This window comes from Ranitomeya imitator, chromosome 5, assembly GCF_032444005.1.
Source record: "Ranitomeya imitator isolate aRanImi1 chromosome 5, aRanImi1.pri, whole genome shotgun sequence".
NCBI classification, from domain to species: Eukaryota; Metazoa; Chordata; class Amphibia; order Anura; family Dendrobatidae; genus Ranitomeya; species Ranitomeya imitator.
In genome coordinates this window covers 146,677,972-146,694,288 of record NC_091286.1, presented here as the reverse complement: position 1 = coordinate 146,694,288, position 16,317 = coordinate 146,677,972, and the positions used below count along the sequence as shown (strand labels likewise).

The following is a 16,317-nucleotide window of genomic DNA, read 5'->3' as shown; positions in this document are numbered from 1 at the left end:
TCACATCAGAGGAAGATGCTGAATCACCGGCAGGAGCAGTCTGTGACAGCTCTGCTCCGGCACATAACAGGCAAGTAAATAGCAACTACCTGCTTGTTAGTTTTTCATCCCATAGTAAAAAACAACAACAAAAGTCCCTGACAACCTCTTAAGTGATTACAGGTTCAAATCCCCATGACTAAAAAAAAATGAAAATAGTTAACCATTTTTATTCACAAAAATACAAGTCAAATAACACTCATAAATAAACCTTTTAACCAAGTTTAAAGGAATTGCACAGGACTACAAAATTGATGACTTATCTCCAGGATAGGTGCTTGATTTCAAACGGGTGAAATAAGGCAAAAATATCGATAAAAGGAAATGTGTCATCAGAAACTTAACTGTATAAATAAAATCTTTGGGTTACATATATTTTTAAAACATTTTTGGCAATATATATATTTTTAATAAAAAGCAAAATTAGTAAAATTAACAGTTTTAACCCAATCCACTAGGGCTATTTTAGACTTTAATTTGCTGTTGGAGTTCACAGCAGTCTCCTTAAAATCAGATTTCATTTACGAACACCACCTCTAAATCACAGCTTATAAAAAAGCCACCACCAGTCACAATAGGTGATGTCATAGATGACCCAGCTTCCCCTCCACATTTGCACATGTTCATTAGATGCTTCAATACAACACACAGGGTCAAAGCATTTTCATTGCGGCTACTCTACTTGTGGATTTCCTAAAACATCAGAAAATTACAGCCTAAAAAAAGCCACAATGGCCAGTGTGAAAAGTGAAAGATTTCAGTTTATTTTAATAAAAGATTTATATATGGAAAAAAAATGTCTTCGCTAAAAACCTTGTATCCTTCCATTCATTAATTTGGTACATATTGAACAATGACCCTACAAGCATAGCACATTTTTACGTGTCAGCTACCAGAGAGGAACAACAGAAAGACAGTGATCAAGACAACAGAAAATGTTCTACAAGTACACAGTTCATATGAGGACATGACTGATGATAAATGAGTGCTAGGAAAAACAGAAAAATCTAGATTATGGCCACACACCCAACATCCAACTTCTCCTCTTTAGGAGAATCACTTTTGTGTCCTCAGGTAGATCTGCTGTGGAACATTTCAAACTATTTGTTGGAGCTTGGCCAATACAAGTGTAGTATTACCGTTCTATACAACAAATGTCATGTATATATAACACCTTAGTCATTCAACCAACTGAGCAATAGCTATGCAAGGAGAATCCAAATTCAATTTGGAAATTCACTTATTTCCATGTTCCATATATACTATAATAATTAACTGCATTCAGTCAACTAAACAGTAGCTGTATGTGTCAGATAGCAATTACATTTGGAAATTCATGTATATCCACGTATGAGTGCAATCATAAATCCTCCTTACTTCATTTTTTTATTGGATTTACTTCTTCCGCATGTTTTACAGGGGTTCTCCAGGACTTATGGTAATTTATTTTCCTACGGGGCTAATCAGCTATCGGCAGGCAGTTTTTAACCTCCTGTTCTGCCATGCAGTAATCTCTTCCGGCTCAGAGTGGTCACACACCACTCCTGGCAGCGAGGGTCCTACTTCCTGTGAAGTCACTATGACACAGCAGTTCCTTCTCCTTCGGTCTGCTCTATTGATGGGTCATCTCTGCCAATGTCATTTAGATTGACAGAAAGCTCTCTGCTGCGCTAGGCTAAGCTGGCTGTCAGTCAACATGACATCGGCAGCGACGCCCCATCAACTGAGCAGACCAGAGGAGGAAGAACTGCTTTGTCAACAGGACAGTGCAGAAAAAAGGAAGGACATCACTGCCAGGAGTGGTCCATGACTGCTCTGAACCAGGAGAGATAGACGCAGGGCAAAACAGATAAGTAGTTAACAACTACCTACCGATAAGTGCTTAGCCACACACAAAAAAAAAGTCTGGATAGACGGAAGAGGACCCCTATGCAGGAACAATATATGGACCCGTTGCATTCGAATAATGTGTCTGTGGCCTATGCTGCTTTTTGCTTTGAAAGTGATGTGGACCCCCTTATCTCTTTGGCCCTTTTGCAACTGCACATATTGTACTAATGTTATGTCTATCCCTGATAACTGGGTTCCAGCAAGAGGAAAAAGCAACAGCTAAAAGATGTGCTAAGCTATTCCAGCTATTTGAGTTGACATTCAGTTCTTGATGTAGTTCTTTATCTTCTAAAGTTGTGGTTTGATACTGTAGAATGGTTTCACACACCGTTAAACACAGTCTCAATATCTAAGTTGGTGTTAAAACTTTTCCCTGGACAAATACACCCTGTATTACATTTGGCCAACTGACTAGAATATAGGAGGTTTCTCCTGCCAATCCATTTGGTGACAAGAGAAAGGTGGTGTTATGGCTCACTCGCATACCTCTCAATACAAAGGTAATATGGAGACTATGAACCCCACTTGCCTTGGTAAGACTAAGATGCAGCGTGTCTTGCAAAACCATAGACAGGTATTTGCACCATACAATCTCTTCTCTTTCTCTGGCTGGGCTCCACCAAAAACTCGCAGTGACTTACGGTAATTGTCAGGCCTCCGTTTCAGAAGCCCCTGCTCTCGATGGCTCCATTGGTGAATCACACAGATACATGATGAACAAAGTTTAGCATAGCCGTTGATATAGGAATGCTAACTTGGGACTCTTTTACTGCTTATAAATGCTTTCCCTGATGTCGTTGTCCTATATATACTGCACCTAAAATTGATTCTTATGTGCTAAACTTTGTTCATCATGTATCTGTGTGATTCACCAATGATTAAGGGTTTTTATATACCCTTTTGGGGGTAATATATTTATACTGTATATTTATTGATGGTCTGGCAATCTAGACCATACAAACTATAATATTTTGATTATCTAGCCAGTATCCCCATGCCCCACGCCTATAAATTGTACATATGCACTGTGGGTGCATCCACTGTCCTACCTGTCTTTTGTATTGAATTCTAATAAAGTTTTTCTATAGTTTGACATAACTTTTGGCCTGTTGATCGTCCTTTTTTCTTGTTTGTAATGCAATGTTCATTATATAGTAAAACTGACCTGGCAATATGATTCTCCAGCTCAGTACGAGTACGCAAATGCCAAACATATAGTTTGTGGTTGTTTGTTTGTTTTTATTTAAGTGGTGAAATTTTTTTGGGAAATTTGTATGAAAAAAAAAAAGTTGATTTTGTTACCATTTTCCGAGACCCATAACATTTTCATTTTTCAGTTTTTGGGGCTGGGTGAGTGCCGACATTTATTCAGGATTGGATTGTTTCTGGTGCAGTGCTACTTTAAATGAGGAGGAACTGTAGTGGTTTGTATGCAATTCTGTACACGCCATGACTAAAACACTAGAAAAGGTGCAGGACTTTTGATCAGTCACATATCAAAGGTTCTGCACCTGAAGTCACCGCAGAGGACTGTATGCTTGCGTTAGTTCATAAATAAGCACTTCTCGCTCTGCAGGCATGTCAGAGAGCTTTATAATTGCTACTCGCCTGTCCTGGCTGCAGTGCAACTCTGCGCGCTTTCCCTCTCTGACGGCTATCTTTCTGTACTCTTTTGCGATTCTGGTAATTTTGGTGACACAGTCTGCAACAATCCGCTGCGGATCCGCAGCCAAATCAGCAACGTGTGCACATACCCTAAGTGTGCCTCATGACAAATACTCCTCCATGCCTCCTTCAAAGAAGCTGTCTGAACGCTTTCCTCTGTTACATCAAGGTGCCTTTCTGCCGTCTGATCTGTCATGTTAACATGTTAGGGCATGTTAGGTTAGGCTATGGGTTGAACTAGATGGACTTAAAGTCTTCCTTCAACCTTAATAACTATGTTACTATGTTCCAAGGTGCTGTCTGCACACTGGGCTCTGCTACAATAAAGTGCTGCTCTGCTGTTCCAAGGTGCTGTCCACAAACTCAGCTCTGCTGCAGTGAAGTAAGTGTCTGTCTACACAGCTGTGCTATTCTAAGCTGCCTATCCACATATTCAGCTTTGCTCCCGCCTGCACCACACAGCATATCCAGCTCCACTGATCCTCACTAATTCACAAGTTGTCTGGACTATTGGATTTCACTGCAAAAATGTCTCTGCTGCATACTGCTGACCCTGACGAATCAGCCTCATCAGGTTAACCATAACGTAATACTCAGGCCATCGGTTCCAAAAGTGCAGTGGCCTCAACAACACTGCCATTGAGGATTTATCTGGACTGGTTTTGCAACTTGCTATGAGCAAATTCAGCCCAAAGAAGTAATTCTGGCCTATTGTCCTCTTGGGGGTTAGAGAAAATTTGAAGATATTCTTCCATTATACTCTAGGGCTGTTGAGGCTGCCATTGATGGCCCCACAAAGCCAGACATCATCTTTCCTGTCCCATCATATTCCATACTGTGAGGTTGATGCTGCTGTCACTGCTGATAGACTGCCATACTTCCTACCGATCTTCCTACCCAAGAAAAAAAAACAGTATTGGAGGGCACCAAAGCCCTCTTCATTCTAGAAAAAGCTGAAGATCTCTATGAAATCTCAAATATTTAGAATTGAGAGTACTCAGTGGCTTAATGGCTTAAAAGGTATCAACCACTGACGACTCTCAATTCTAAATATCTTTCTATCTACTGGCTAACACGGTACCAAGATATATATCTTTCCTGTATGAAATGTCATAAATTGTATTAATCTTGTAGATTTATATCAGGATATGAAATACCATTCACCACAGATGAGCTGGTATCGAGTCTGCAAGGTTCAACCTAGAATCTTCATTAACTAATTGAGCAGAAAATATCTGTATTGTTTTATTGTAATCTATTGGCCTTTTTTGCGGTTTCGGTTATAGCTGAATGATTTCATTTCTTTTTCTCTTTGCACTGTGATTGCTTGTTTGCTTACTTTCAGTCCTATGACTATGAATCATAATGATAGTTTCAGGTAGGTTATGCTGGCAATTTCCTCTTTTGAATACAAATGAACAATGTCTATATCTTAGTACTATATCTGGATAATGTGCTATATCCAGCAAAGCAGAACACATGTTGTGAAATATAATGTAAAACCTGTTACATTGGATTAATAAAGGTAGATAGCATCAATATATATATAAAAAGAATAGAAATAATTGTCCTGTAAATAATACAATCAGCATTACAGGAAATAGGCGAATTTATGCGAATGTGTGAGAATGGACAGAAAATGTTTCCTGGGCATTACAGAGACAGATTTCTATCATATAAAGCAGTAAAAAAATCAAATCCTTAACTACAGTTCCCTGTTTCAGAATTCTACTTTACCAGCAGAGGGACTTTTCACATATTTTGCGCCTGATCCTGACATACAGTTTGTGATTATATGAATAAAGGTAATTTGATTCCTAGTCTAATTATTGGCTGCCCAAACAGTGCCACACGGTGCATAGACACCTTAGGGGGGCGATTCATCAAAGCTTTTATGCCAGAAAACGGTGGTATAAGTCTTTGAAAAGCCTCACAATTTTGAGTCTTGGTATTTTCACACAAGTTTGTAGCAGCTCTGCCAAAATGGGCATAGTTCGGGAGAAGCCTGCCCATCAAACTCAGCAAAACTTCTGACGTTTTTCACACCAAAAATGCTACTCGAATCAGGTGCACAAAGATGCACACCACTGAGAAGATGCACTGAATTTATTAAGTGGTCCGCGACCCTTAATTTGCCGCATTGTATCCTTCATTAAGGTTATCTGCACATCTTCAGGATTTGCAGCAGAAAAATCTGCGCAAATACTGATGTGTTACAGGAAAAATACTGAGTAAAATACATGAGTTTTTATACTTACATTTTTAATGAATTTTTTACTTTCAGTTTTCCCATGCATTGGAAAGGGTGCTAAGCGCTGCAAAAAACGTGAAAGAATTGACATGCTGCAGAGTTTAAAAGGCTTCAAATCTGCAACGAAAAAATCAGCAACGTGTGCATGAGATTTCAGGAATCTCATTCACTTTTGTTGGTAATAGGAAATCCTTTAGTTTTTGTGAAAACCTGCTTGAAAAAAAAGACAAATGCAGAAAATACCCTAATGACTGGTGTGCGCAATGCCAGTATTAATGAATCGGCTCCATAGGCTGGTTTATATTTAGTTTGTTTTTCTGGGTCCTTACAATACTTTACAGAACAGTCAAAATTGACTAATTTTCCAGAATACTTTAAGGTCTGTTTTACACATCTATGTCTCACAATAAATGCACAGACTGGCTGCAGATCTACTCAACTCAAATTGACAACTTCAGACATAAAGCTTACCAAACCTGTGTCCTGTTCTTTAAGGCCTCTTTCACACTTCCGTTTTTTGCAATCCGTCGTTTTGGGCAAAAAACGGATCCTGCAAGTGTGCTTGCAGGATGCGTTTTATTGCCCATAAACTTGTATTAGCGATGGATCGCGATGGATTGCCACACGTCGCGTCCATCGTGCGATGGATCCGTCGTGTTTTGGCGGACCGTCGTCACAAAAAAAGCTCAATGTAAAGTTTTTTTGTACGTCGCGTCCGCCATTTTCAACCGCGTATGCGTGGCCGAAACTCCCCCCCCTCCTCCTCAGACTGCAGAATGGGCAGCGGATGGGTCGAAAAACTGCATCCACTGCCCACGTCATGCAAAATTTTCACAACATCCGTCGGTACGTCGGCCCGACGCATTGCGACGGACCTGTACCGACGGAAGTGTGAAAGAGGCCTAAGAGACACTTAGATTTCTAGTTATCTTGACTGTCAATGATTACTTCATTGCTTGTAATCTTTAGCTAGGATAACCTAAAGGGGCTATCTGGGACTAATTCATTTATTTACTATGGGCCTAATAACTTACAGGCAGGTAGTTATCCACAGACTGTTCCTGCAGGCAAGTCACATCCACATAGCAGCTGCTTCTCTTCCGCTCTGCTTTGTTGATGAGGTGTGACTGCTGATGTCATGCTGATTGACAACCGGCACCCCACTGCCTAACCGTGGAAGAGCTACACTGCTGATGTCAGCAGCAGGATCGCCTGTAGGATCAGTTTGGGTAGAAATGTCAGGTAGATAGCAACTACTTACCTTTCTAGTTCTTAGGCCCGTAGTAAAAAAATAAATAAAATAGTCCTGGGAAACCCCTTTAGTGACCTCATCCTGTCCTGCCCACTTTGACATTTGGCTTGGGAACAAACAAGAAGAACTGCGAGCTTAGAACTTGGCCTCCATGAGCTAAATTCCTGCCTATAACAGCAGATGAAACCTTTGGGGTCTTCCATGAGTACAACATTATCAGCAGGTTCCATTCTCTAGAAAAGTCAGAGCAGATTGGTATAAATGGTTTGTCTCTTTTCAGAGAAAAATGAGCCCAAGCTTTAAATAGGCTTCAATGACTAAAGCTTCAGGAGGTGAAAGCTGCTTATTTTGTTATTTTCTTATTTTAAAGTACCACCTAGCAGTCACCATTTTTTTTCTAAAAACAGACAACCCGTTTAATGGTTCACAAACAATGTGTTTAGGTGCTCAGTAGTTTCCTGTGAAATGATAAAATAACTTATAGAAAGCTTTACTGTGACCACAGCCATATAAGAAATACCATCCTGTATCACATAACCCATATTATTAAAAGAGGAACCTAAGGCTGTGTTCATACATTATAGCTGTGTCGCATTTTTGTCCCTAATTCAAGGCAAAATATATCTCGTTGCAAGGCAAAAAGCCATAACGTGTGAGCACAGCCTAAGAAAACCGCAGTTTACCATAGTTAATACTCATCATAAGAGTGCCACTTTTCCCACTACTTTAGTAGAATAATGTGTAAAAATGATTGATGAGGAGAAAAGTTTGGCAAAGAGCTTACTATGTCTGCAATCATGAAACAAGTCCGTTTGTTCACAAAACTACCAAAATACATTACATCAATGATACTTTTTTGTAAATCTCAAAAAAATGTTATATAGGGTGGGCCATTTATATGGATACACCTAAATAAAATGGGAATGGTTGGTGATATCAACTTCCTGTTTGTGGCACATTAGTATATGGGAGGGGGGAAAACTTTTCAAGATGGGTGGTGACCATGGTGGCCATTTTGAAGTCGGCCATTTTAGATCCAACTTAATTTTTTTCAATGGGAAGAGGGTCCCATAGGGGTGGAGCCGCCTATTCATTTCTCTAATCAGCGGTAACGGTGACCGCTGATCGAGGAAGAGGCTGCAGCACCGAAGACCGCGTGACGGGCAGGGGCAGTGTCAGGACCGCCAGGACTAGATAAGTATTTTATAGTCACCTGTCCGCGTTCCAGCCGCCGGGCGCCGCTCCATCTTCCCGGAGTCTATCTGCGCTCTGACTGTTCAGGTCAAAGGGCGCGATGACGCATGTAGTGTGCGCGGCGCCCTCTGCCTGATCAGTCAGTGCGCAGAGACGCCGGGACCGGACGCCGGGAGCTGCAAGCAAGAGAGGTGAGTATGGCATTTTTTTTTTATTGCAGCAGCAGCAGCAATGGCAGAACTTTCTATGGCACAGCTATGGGGCAGTACTGAACGGCACACAGCACTATATGGCAGCTATGGGGCAGTACTGAACGTCACACAGCACTATATGGCAGCTATGGGGCGGTACTGAACGGCACACAGCACTATATGGCAGCTATGGGGCAATAATGAACGGCACACAGCACTATATGGCAGCTATGGGGCAGTACTGAACAGCACACAGCACTATATGGCAGCTATGGGGCAGTACTGAACGGCACACAGCACTATATGGCAGCTATGGGGCAATACTGAACGGCACACAGCATTATATGGCAGCTATGGGGCAATACTGAACGGCACACAGCACTATATGGCAGCTATGGGGCAGTACTGAATGGCACACAGCACTATATGGCAGCTATGGGGCAGTACTGAACGGCACACAGCACTATATGGCAGCTATGGGGCAGTACTGAACGGCACACAGCACTATATGGCAGCTATGGGGCAGTACTGAACAGCACACAGCACTATATGGCAGCTATGGGACAGTACTGAACGGCACACAGCACTATATGGCAGCTATGGGGCAGTACTGAACGGCACACAGCACTATATGGCAGCTATGGGGCAATACTGAACAGCACACAGCACTATATGGCAGCTATGGGGCAGTACTGAACGGCACACAGCACTATATGGCAGCTATGGGGCAGTACTGAACGGCACACAGCACTATATGGCAGCTATGGGGCAGTACTGAACGGCACACAGCACTATATGGCAGCTATGGGGCAGTACTGAACGGCGCAGAGCACTATATGGCAGCTATGGGGCAATACTGAACGGTGTAGAGCACTATATGGCAGCTATGGGGCAATACTGAACGGCGCAGAGCACTATATGGCACAGCTATGGGGCATGTTGTGAATTCTGTTGTCGAGCTCCCTCCTGTGGTCGTGAATGGTACTTCGGCGAGTTCTGTCTATGGGCTCCCTCTGGTGGCTATGAGTGAAGCTGCGGCTTCTGAGGTTCCTTACACAGGTGATGTGGTTTATCCTTTGGTTGGCTGCTCTATTTAACTCCTCTCTGATCGTTACTCCATGCCAGCTGTCAATGTTTTTGCATTTGTTCAGTTCGCTCCTGGATCTCTCTGGTGACCTGCCTTCTCCTGCAGAAGCTAAGTTCCTGATAATCATTATTTGTTCATTGTTTTCTTGTCCAGCTGGTTATCATGATTTTGTCTTGCTAGCTGGAAGCTCTGGGATGCAGAGTGGTCCCGCCGCACCGTGAGTCGGTGCGGAGGTCTTTTTTGCACACTCTGCGTGGTCTTTTGTAGGTTTTCGTGCTGATCGCAAAGTTACCTTTCCTATCCTCTGTCTATTTAGTATGTCTGGCTTCCCTTTGCTGAAACCTGCTTCATTTCTGCGTTTGTGACTTTCATCTTTACTTACAGTCAATATTTGTGGGGGGCTTCCTTTACCTTTGGGGAATTTCTCTTAGGCAAGGTAGGCTTTATTTTCCATCTCTAGGGCTAGATAGTTCTTAGGCTGTGACGAGGCGCCTAGGTCTGGTCAGGAGCGCTCCACGGCTATTTCTAGTGTGTGTGATAGGATTAGGGCTTGCGGTCAGCAGAGTTCCCACATCCCAGAGCTCGTCCTGTATGAGGTTTAACTATCAGGTCATTCCGGGTGCTCCTAACCACCAGGTCATAACAGGGGCAATAATGAACGGCGCAGAACACTATATGGCATAGCTATGGGGCAATAATTAACGGTGCAGAGCACTATATGGCACATCTATGGGGCAATAATGAACGGTGCAGAGCACTATATGGCACCGCTTTCTATGGCACATCTATGGGGCAATAATGAACAGTATGGAGCATTATATATAGCACAGCTTTATATGGAGCATCTTATGGGGCAATAATGAACGGTATGGAGCATCTATTTTTATTTTTGAAATTTACCAGTAGCTGCTGCATTTCCTACCCTAGGCTTATACTCGAGTCAATAAGTTTTCCCATTTTTTTGTGGCAAAATTAGGGGGGTCGGCTTATACTCGGGTCGGCTTATACTCGAGTATATACAGTAACTTTATTCTTTTATGAGTTATTTACAAGTATATGACCAATGTGTTCAAAGTGCTGCCCATTGTGTTGGATTGTCAATGCAACCCTCTTCTCCCACTCTTGACACACTGATAGCAACACCACAGAAGAAATGCTAGTCTAAGGGGGTCAGATTCCTTTGCTTCAGATAATGCACATCTCTATCTTCACAGCATAGACAATTGCCTTCAGATGACCCCAAAGATAAAAGTCTAAGGGGGTCAGATCAGGAGACCTTGGTGGCCATTCAACTGATGACCAATCCACTTTCCAGGAAACAACGAAAATTGGAACACAAAAATTGATGGTATGGTGTGATAAATGGGGTACAAAGATAGTGGGGCCATTCTTCATCAATGGAAACCTCAATGCCACTGGATACCTGATATTGCTACATGATAATGTGTCGCCCTCTTTATGCACTGAAGATGACACGTTCCCTGAGTTTTTCCAGCAAGAAGGTGCCTAGCAATTATGGTTGTCACATCCAATCATTCCTACATGAACAGTTTCCTGGAGAGTGGATTGGTCGTCGTGGGCCAGTTGAATGGCCACCAAGGCCTCCCGATCTGACCCCTTTAGACTTTTATTATTGGGGTCATCTGAAGACAATTGTCTATGCTGTGAAGATACAAGATGTGCAGCATCAGAAACAACGGATACTGGAAGCCTGTGCTAGCATTTCTTCTGCGGTGTTGCTATCAGTGTGTCAAGAGAGGGAGAAGAGGGTTGCATTGTGCAGAAATCCAGATTCTTGATAACTGACATGTTAAATGTAGGATTTAGGCAGAGCACACATAAAAAGAACGCAGCATGCGGAGCCCAAAGGCACATCACACAATGTGTCGGGAATGTAGCCTTACACATCCATGGTCTGAAGTGGTGCCTGCTGGGGGGAACCGGCATTGCAGTTTCATTTTATACAATCCCTTCACTTATAAATAACATTTGACAAAAACTGAACTAACTGTTCCTGAATAATTTGTACTAGACAAGAAATTTTGATTTTATTGCAAATTCTGCCTTTTGCAATAAAATACCGATTAGCTAGTCCTAGTTGCAACTTATATTAATAACATACTACTATATATCTTTATTGTGGCAGCCAGCGCCAAATTCTCACTACCTTTGGCTACATTAGGAATTAATTACCAGAGCAATTTTTATATGATCATTGACATTATGATCAATTTGTTATGCTCATGTAGCTATATTCCTAAGCTACATGTATATATACCGAACATGAATTGGTAGGAGGTGGATCTGGAAGTCTGCAGACCGTTCATCTGTGTCTGTTATCCTTAGCAGCAATACAATCCACACTATTCCAGGAGGCCGAATAATGCTGGATTGTAAAACAGAACGGTCGGAATTATAGGTAAGCATTCATAAATGTAGCTGAAAAAAAATCAAGTAAAGACCTCACAATTAAATCTTGTTGGGATGCAGTCTGAGAATTCACATTTTTCCATTGAAGAACACATCATTTTGGTGCATATTTTACAAAATATTGTTCCTATTTTTATTTTTTACATCATCTTTTAATTAAAATACAATTTTAAAGACGATCCAATATAGCTACATTTAAAAAATATATATACGGTAAATTAAGATAAAAAATACGGCAAAAATGCAGTAAGGCTATGTAAATTAAAAGCTGCTTTTTACAGTACCAGCAAAATCAATAAGATTTTAGAAATCTCATGCACACGCTTATTTTTTCCTGTTTGGATTTGAGAACTGCAGAGTTTTAGAAAATCTGTAGTATGTCAGTTCTTTCAGCATTTCTTCAGCCACAAAAAGCAATGAAAAAGTGTTAAAATGCTGCAAAAAAAGTAACAAATGTTTTGCATTTTTTTCCAAGGCATTTTTGATAAAACTAAAAAAAAAAAACTTTTTTAAACATGTACTGTAGACAAAGCACACATGTAATCCACTTCCAATAAAACAGCAAAAAAGGGATAAAAATCCCTAAACAAAAACACTGCAAATGTGTATAAAAAAAAAAAAAATTGGAGTTTTGAATTCCGGGTTTTTCCTACCAAGGAAGCAGGTTTTGGCTACAGAAAAAAATCAAACAAAAATGCTGAATGTGAAAACAGCATTAAAGGGATTATCCACTACTAGGACCACCCCTTTTTGATTTAAATACTTGGCGTCGATAAAATCAAAAAGCCTACATACACCTCCCGTGTCGGCACCGTTCCCGTGGTGTCGGCACTCGCTCTCCCCGGGGCTCTTGTGGTGTTGTTGAGACACGTGACCACGCTGACCAATCAGCACTGGCATCACTGTCTGTCGAAGTGAATGTGAAGAGGAAGTCAGAGAGCAGCTACAGCCCAGACTGCCAAAGACATACTGATAGGGAATTTAGATTGTGAGCCCCATCGGGGACAGCAATGATCATGTGTGCAAACTGTAAAGAGCTGCGGAATATGTTAGCGCTATATAAAAATAAAGATTATTATTATTAATTCGAGAAAAGACAATGACAGTGACGCCAGTGCTGATTGGGTACCGGGATCACATGTCACAACAATCACATGGGAGCCCTGGGGAGAGCGAGTGCTGACACTGCGGGAACGCGCCGGCATAGGAGATGAGTATAAGCTTTTTTATTTTATACGGGCCAAACATTTAGATCAAGAATGGGTCGTTCTAGTAGTAGATAACCCCTTTAGGGTATGTTCACACGTTCAGGATTTCCATCCTTTTTTTTTCCTGACTGTTTTTTAAAAAACTGCAGCTCTTGGCAGAAAACGCAGGTCCTTTTTTTGGTCCTTTTTTGGTCCGTTTTTGATGCGTTTTTTGATGCGTTTTTTGATGCGTTTTTTTGATGCAGTTTTCTAGCCAGAGTCTGTGTGTTTTCTAGGAATTTTTTTAGGGTTAAAATGGCTGAAAATACCCTAACCCTACCCCTACCCCTAACCCTACCCCTAACCCTACCCCTAACCCTAACCCTAACCCTACCCCTAACCCTAACCCTACCCCTATTCTAACCTTAGTGAAAAAAAAAAAAAAAAATTCTTTATTTTTTTTATTGTCCCTACCTATGGGGGTGACAAAGGGGGGGGGGTGTCATTTACTATTTTTTTATTTTGATCACTGAGATAGGTTATATCTCAGTGATCAAAATGCACTTTGGAACGAATCTGCCAGCCGGCAGATTCGGCGGGCGCACTGCGCATGCGCCCGCCATTTTGCAAGATGGCGGCGCCCAGGGAGAAGACGGCCGGACGGACACCGGGACGCCGGGTGAGTATAAGGGGGGGAGATTAGGGCACGGGGGGGGCATCAGAGCACTGGGGGGGGGCATCGGAGCACTGGGGGGGGGCATCGGAGCACGGGGGGGCGGGATCGGAGCACGGGGGGGCAGCCACACTCCGCCCACGCACTTCCGCCCGCTCCCCGCACTTCCTGCTGCAGCGGTTCTGCACATCAAACCGCAGTAAAACCCGCAGATATATTTTTGATCTGCGGGTTTTACTGCGGTTTGGACCTCACAATGGAGGTCTATGGGTGCAGAACCGCTGCGGCTCCGGAAAAAGAATTGACATGCTCCTTCTTTTTTCCGGGAGCTATTCAGCGCGTCTTTTTTTTTACAATTTCCGGACCATGTGCACAGTGTGTCCTGTTTTCCATAGGGTACAGTGTACTGTACCCTGCATGGAAAACAGCTGCGGAACCGCAGCGGCAAAACCGCCGCGGTTCCGCGGTAAAAAACGCACTGTGTGAACATGGCCTTAAAGTTGTAAGTATAGATAGGAAGAACATGTATGTTGTCCATAAAAATAAACACAGCATCAAATTTCACATAAAAAAGAGGAAATATTAATGACTAGACTGTGGCCCGATTCTAACGCATCGGGTATTCTAGAATATGCATGTCCCCGTAGTATATGGACAATGATGATTCCAGAATTCGCGGCAGACTGTGCCCGTCGCTGATTGGTCAAGGCAACCTTTATGACATCATCGTCGCCATGGCAACCATTATGATATCTACGTCGATACTGTGCCCCTCCCTGAATCAGAAACGTGGGATTTCTATGTCCTTTATGACATCATCGTCGCTGTGCCCGTCGCTGATTGGTCGAGGCCTGGCGGCCTCGACCAATCAGAGATGGGCACAGCATCGACGTAGAAATCCCACGTCTCTGATTGGTCGAGGCCGCCAGGCCTCGACCAATCAGCGACGGGCACAGCGACAATGATGTCATAAAGGACGTAGACATTCCGTGTCTGATTGATTCAACGACGAGCACAGTATCGACGTAGATGTCATAATGGTTGCCATGGCGACAATGATGTCATAAAGGTTGCCTCGACCAATGAGCGACGGGCACAGCGACGATTGTGGCCCGATTCTAACGCATCGGGTATTCTAGAATATGCATGTCCCCGTAGTACATGGACAATGATGATTCCAGAATTCGCCGCAGACTGTGCGCGTCGCTGATTGGTCGAGGCAACCTTTATGACATCATCGTCACCATGGCAACCATTATGACATCTACGTCGATACTGTGCTCGTCGTTGAATCAGAAACGTGGGATTTCTACATCCCTTATAACATCATCGTCACTGTGCCCGTTGCTGATTGGTCGAGGCCGCAAGGCGCGGGAGACGCGGGATGTCTACGTCCTTTATGACATCATCATCGCTGTGCCGGTCGCTGATTGGTCGAGGCGGCCTCGACCAATCAGAGAGGCGGGATTTCCAGGACAGACAGACAGACAGAAAGACAGACAGACAGACAGACGGAAAAACCCTTAGACAATTATATATATAGATTAAAACATACAAATCAAATAGAAATCAACTCTGAGGAAAAGAAATAGAAGACTGGATAAATAAGAAGAACCCAAGCAACAAATGAGCATCTGCTTTTCTTTAATATGGTAAGCCAGGGCCATATTTGGCAGTAGGCTCTTGAACGCATGTGCCTAGGGCGCCAGGTTGCGGGGGGGGGGGGGTTGGGGTGGCAAATGAGCAAGTTTTTTTTTTTGTCTAAGTCCAGGGTCGGCTGCTTGCCCATTTTCTTGAAGACATCATACTCACCCCTCCTCCAGCGGTGCCTGCAACTCCAATAGTCTCAACGCTGGCAGCTCTTGCTGTGCTTAGCGGTCACATGGTAACGCTCATTAAGGTGATGAATATGGACACGTATCCACTCTCATAGGCGTGGAGCACATATTCATTACCTTATCCCCTCTTTGACCTTAGACGTACTATCCCGTCGAGGTGCCCTGGGCCTATCTGACCCTCGACGGGATAGTACGTCATAGCGATCGGCCGCGCTCATGGGGGGAGTGCGGCCGATCGCGGCCGGGTGTCAGCTGCCTATCGCAGCTGACATCCGGCACAATGTGCCAGGAGCGGTCACGGACCGCTCCCGGCACATTAACCCCCGGCACACCGCGATCAAACATGATCGCGGTGTGCCGGCGGTATAGGGAAGCGCCGCGCAGGGAGGGGGCTCCCTGCGGGCTTCCCTGAGACCCCCCGCAGCAACGCGATGTGATCACGTTGCTGCGAGGGTCTCCCTACCTCCCTCCCTGCTCCAGGCCCGGATCCAAGATGGCTGCGGCATCCGGGTCCTGCAGGGAGGGAGGTGGCTTACCAAGTGCCTGCTCAGAGCAGGCGCTTGGTAAGCCTGCAGCACTGTAAGTCAGATCGGTGATCTGACAGAGTGCTGTGCAAACTG

At 43.4% G+C, this 16,317-nt stretch overlaps 1 protein-coding gene across 1 annotated transcript in view; it reads right to left on the bottom strand.

The window, feature by feature from the left end:
- ACOXL (acyl-CoA oxidase like) overlaps positions 1-16,317 on the bottom strand; it is a 786,620-nt gene that overhangs the window by 193,015 nt on the left and 577,288 nt on the right. The window lies entirely within an intron of this gene.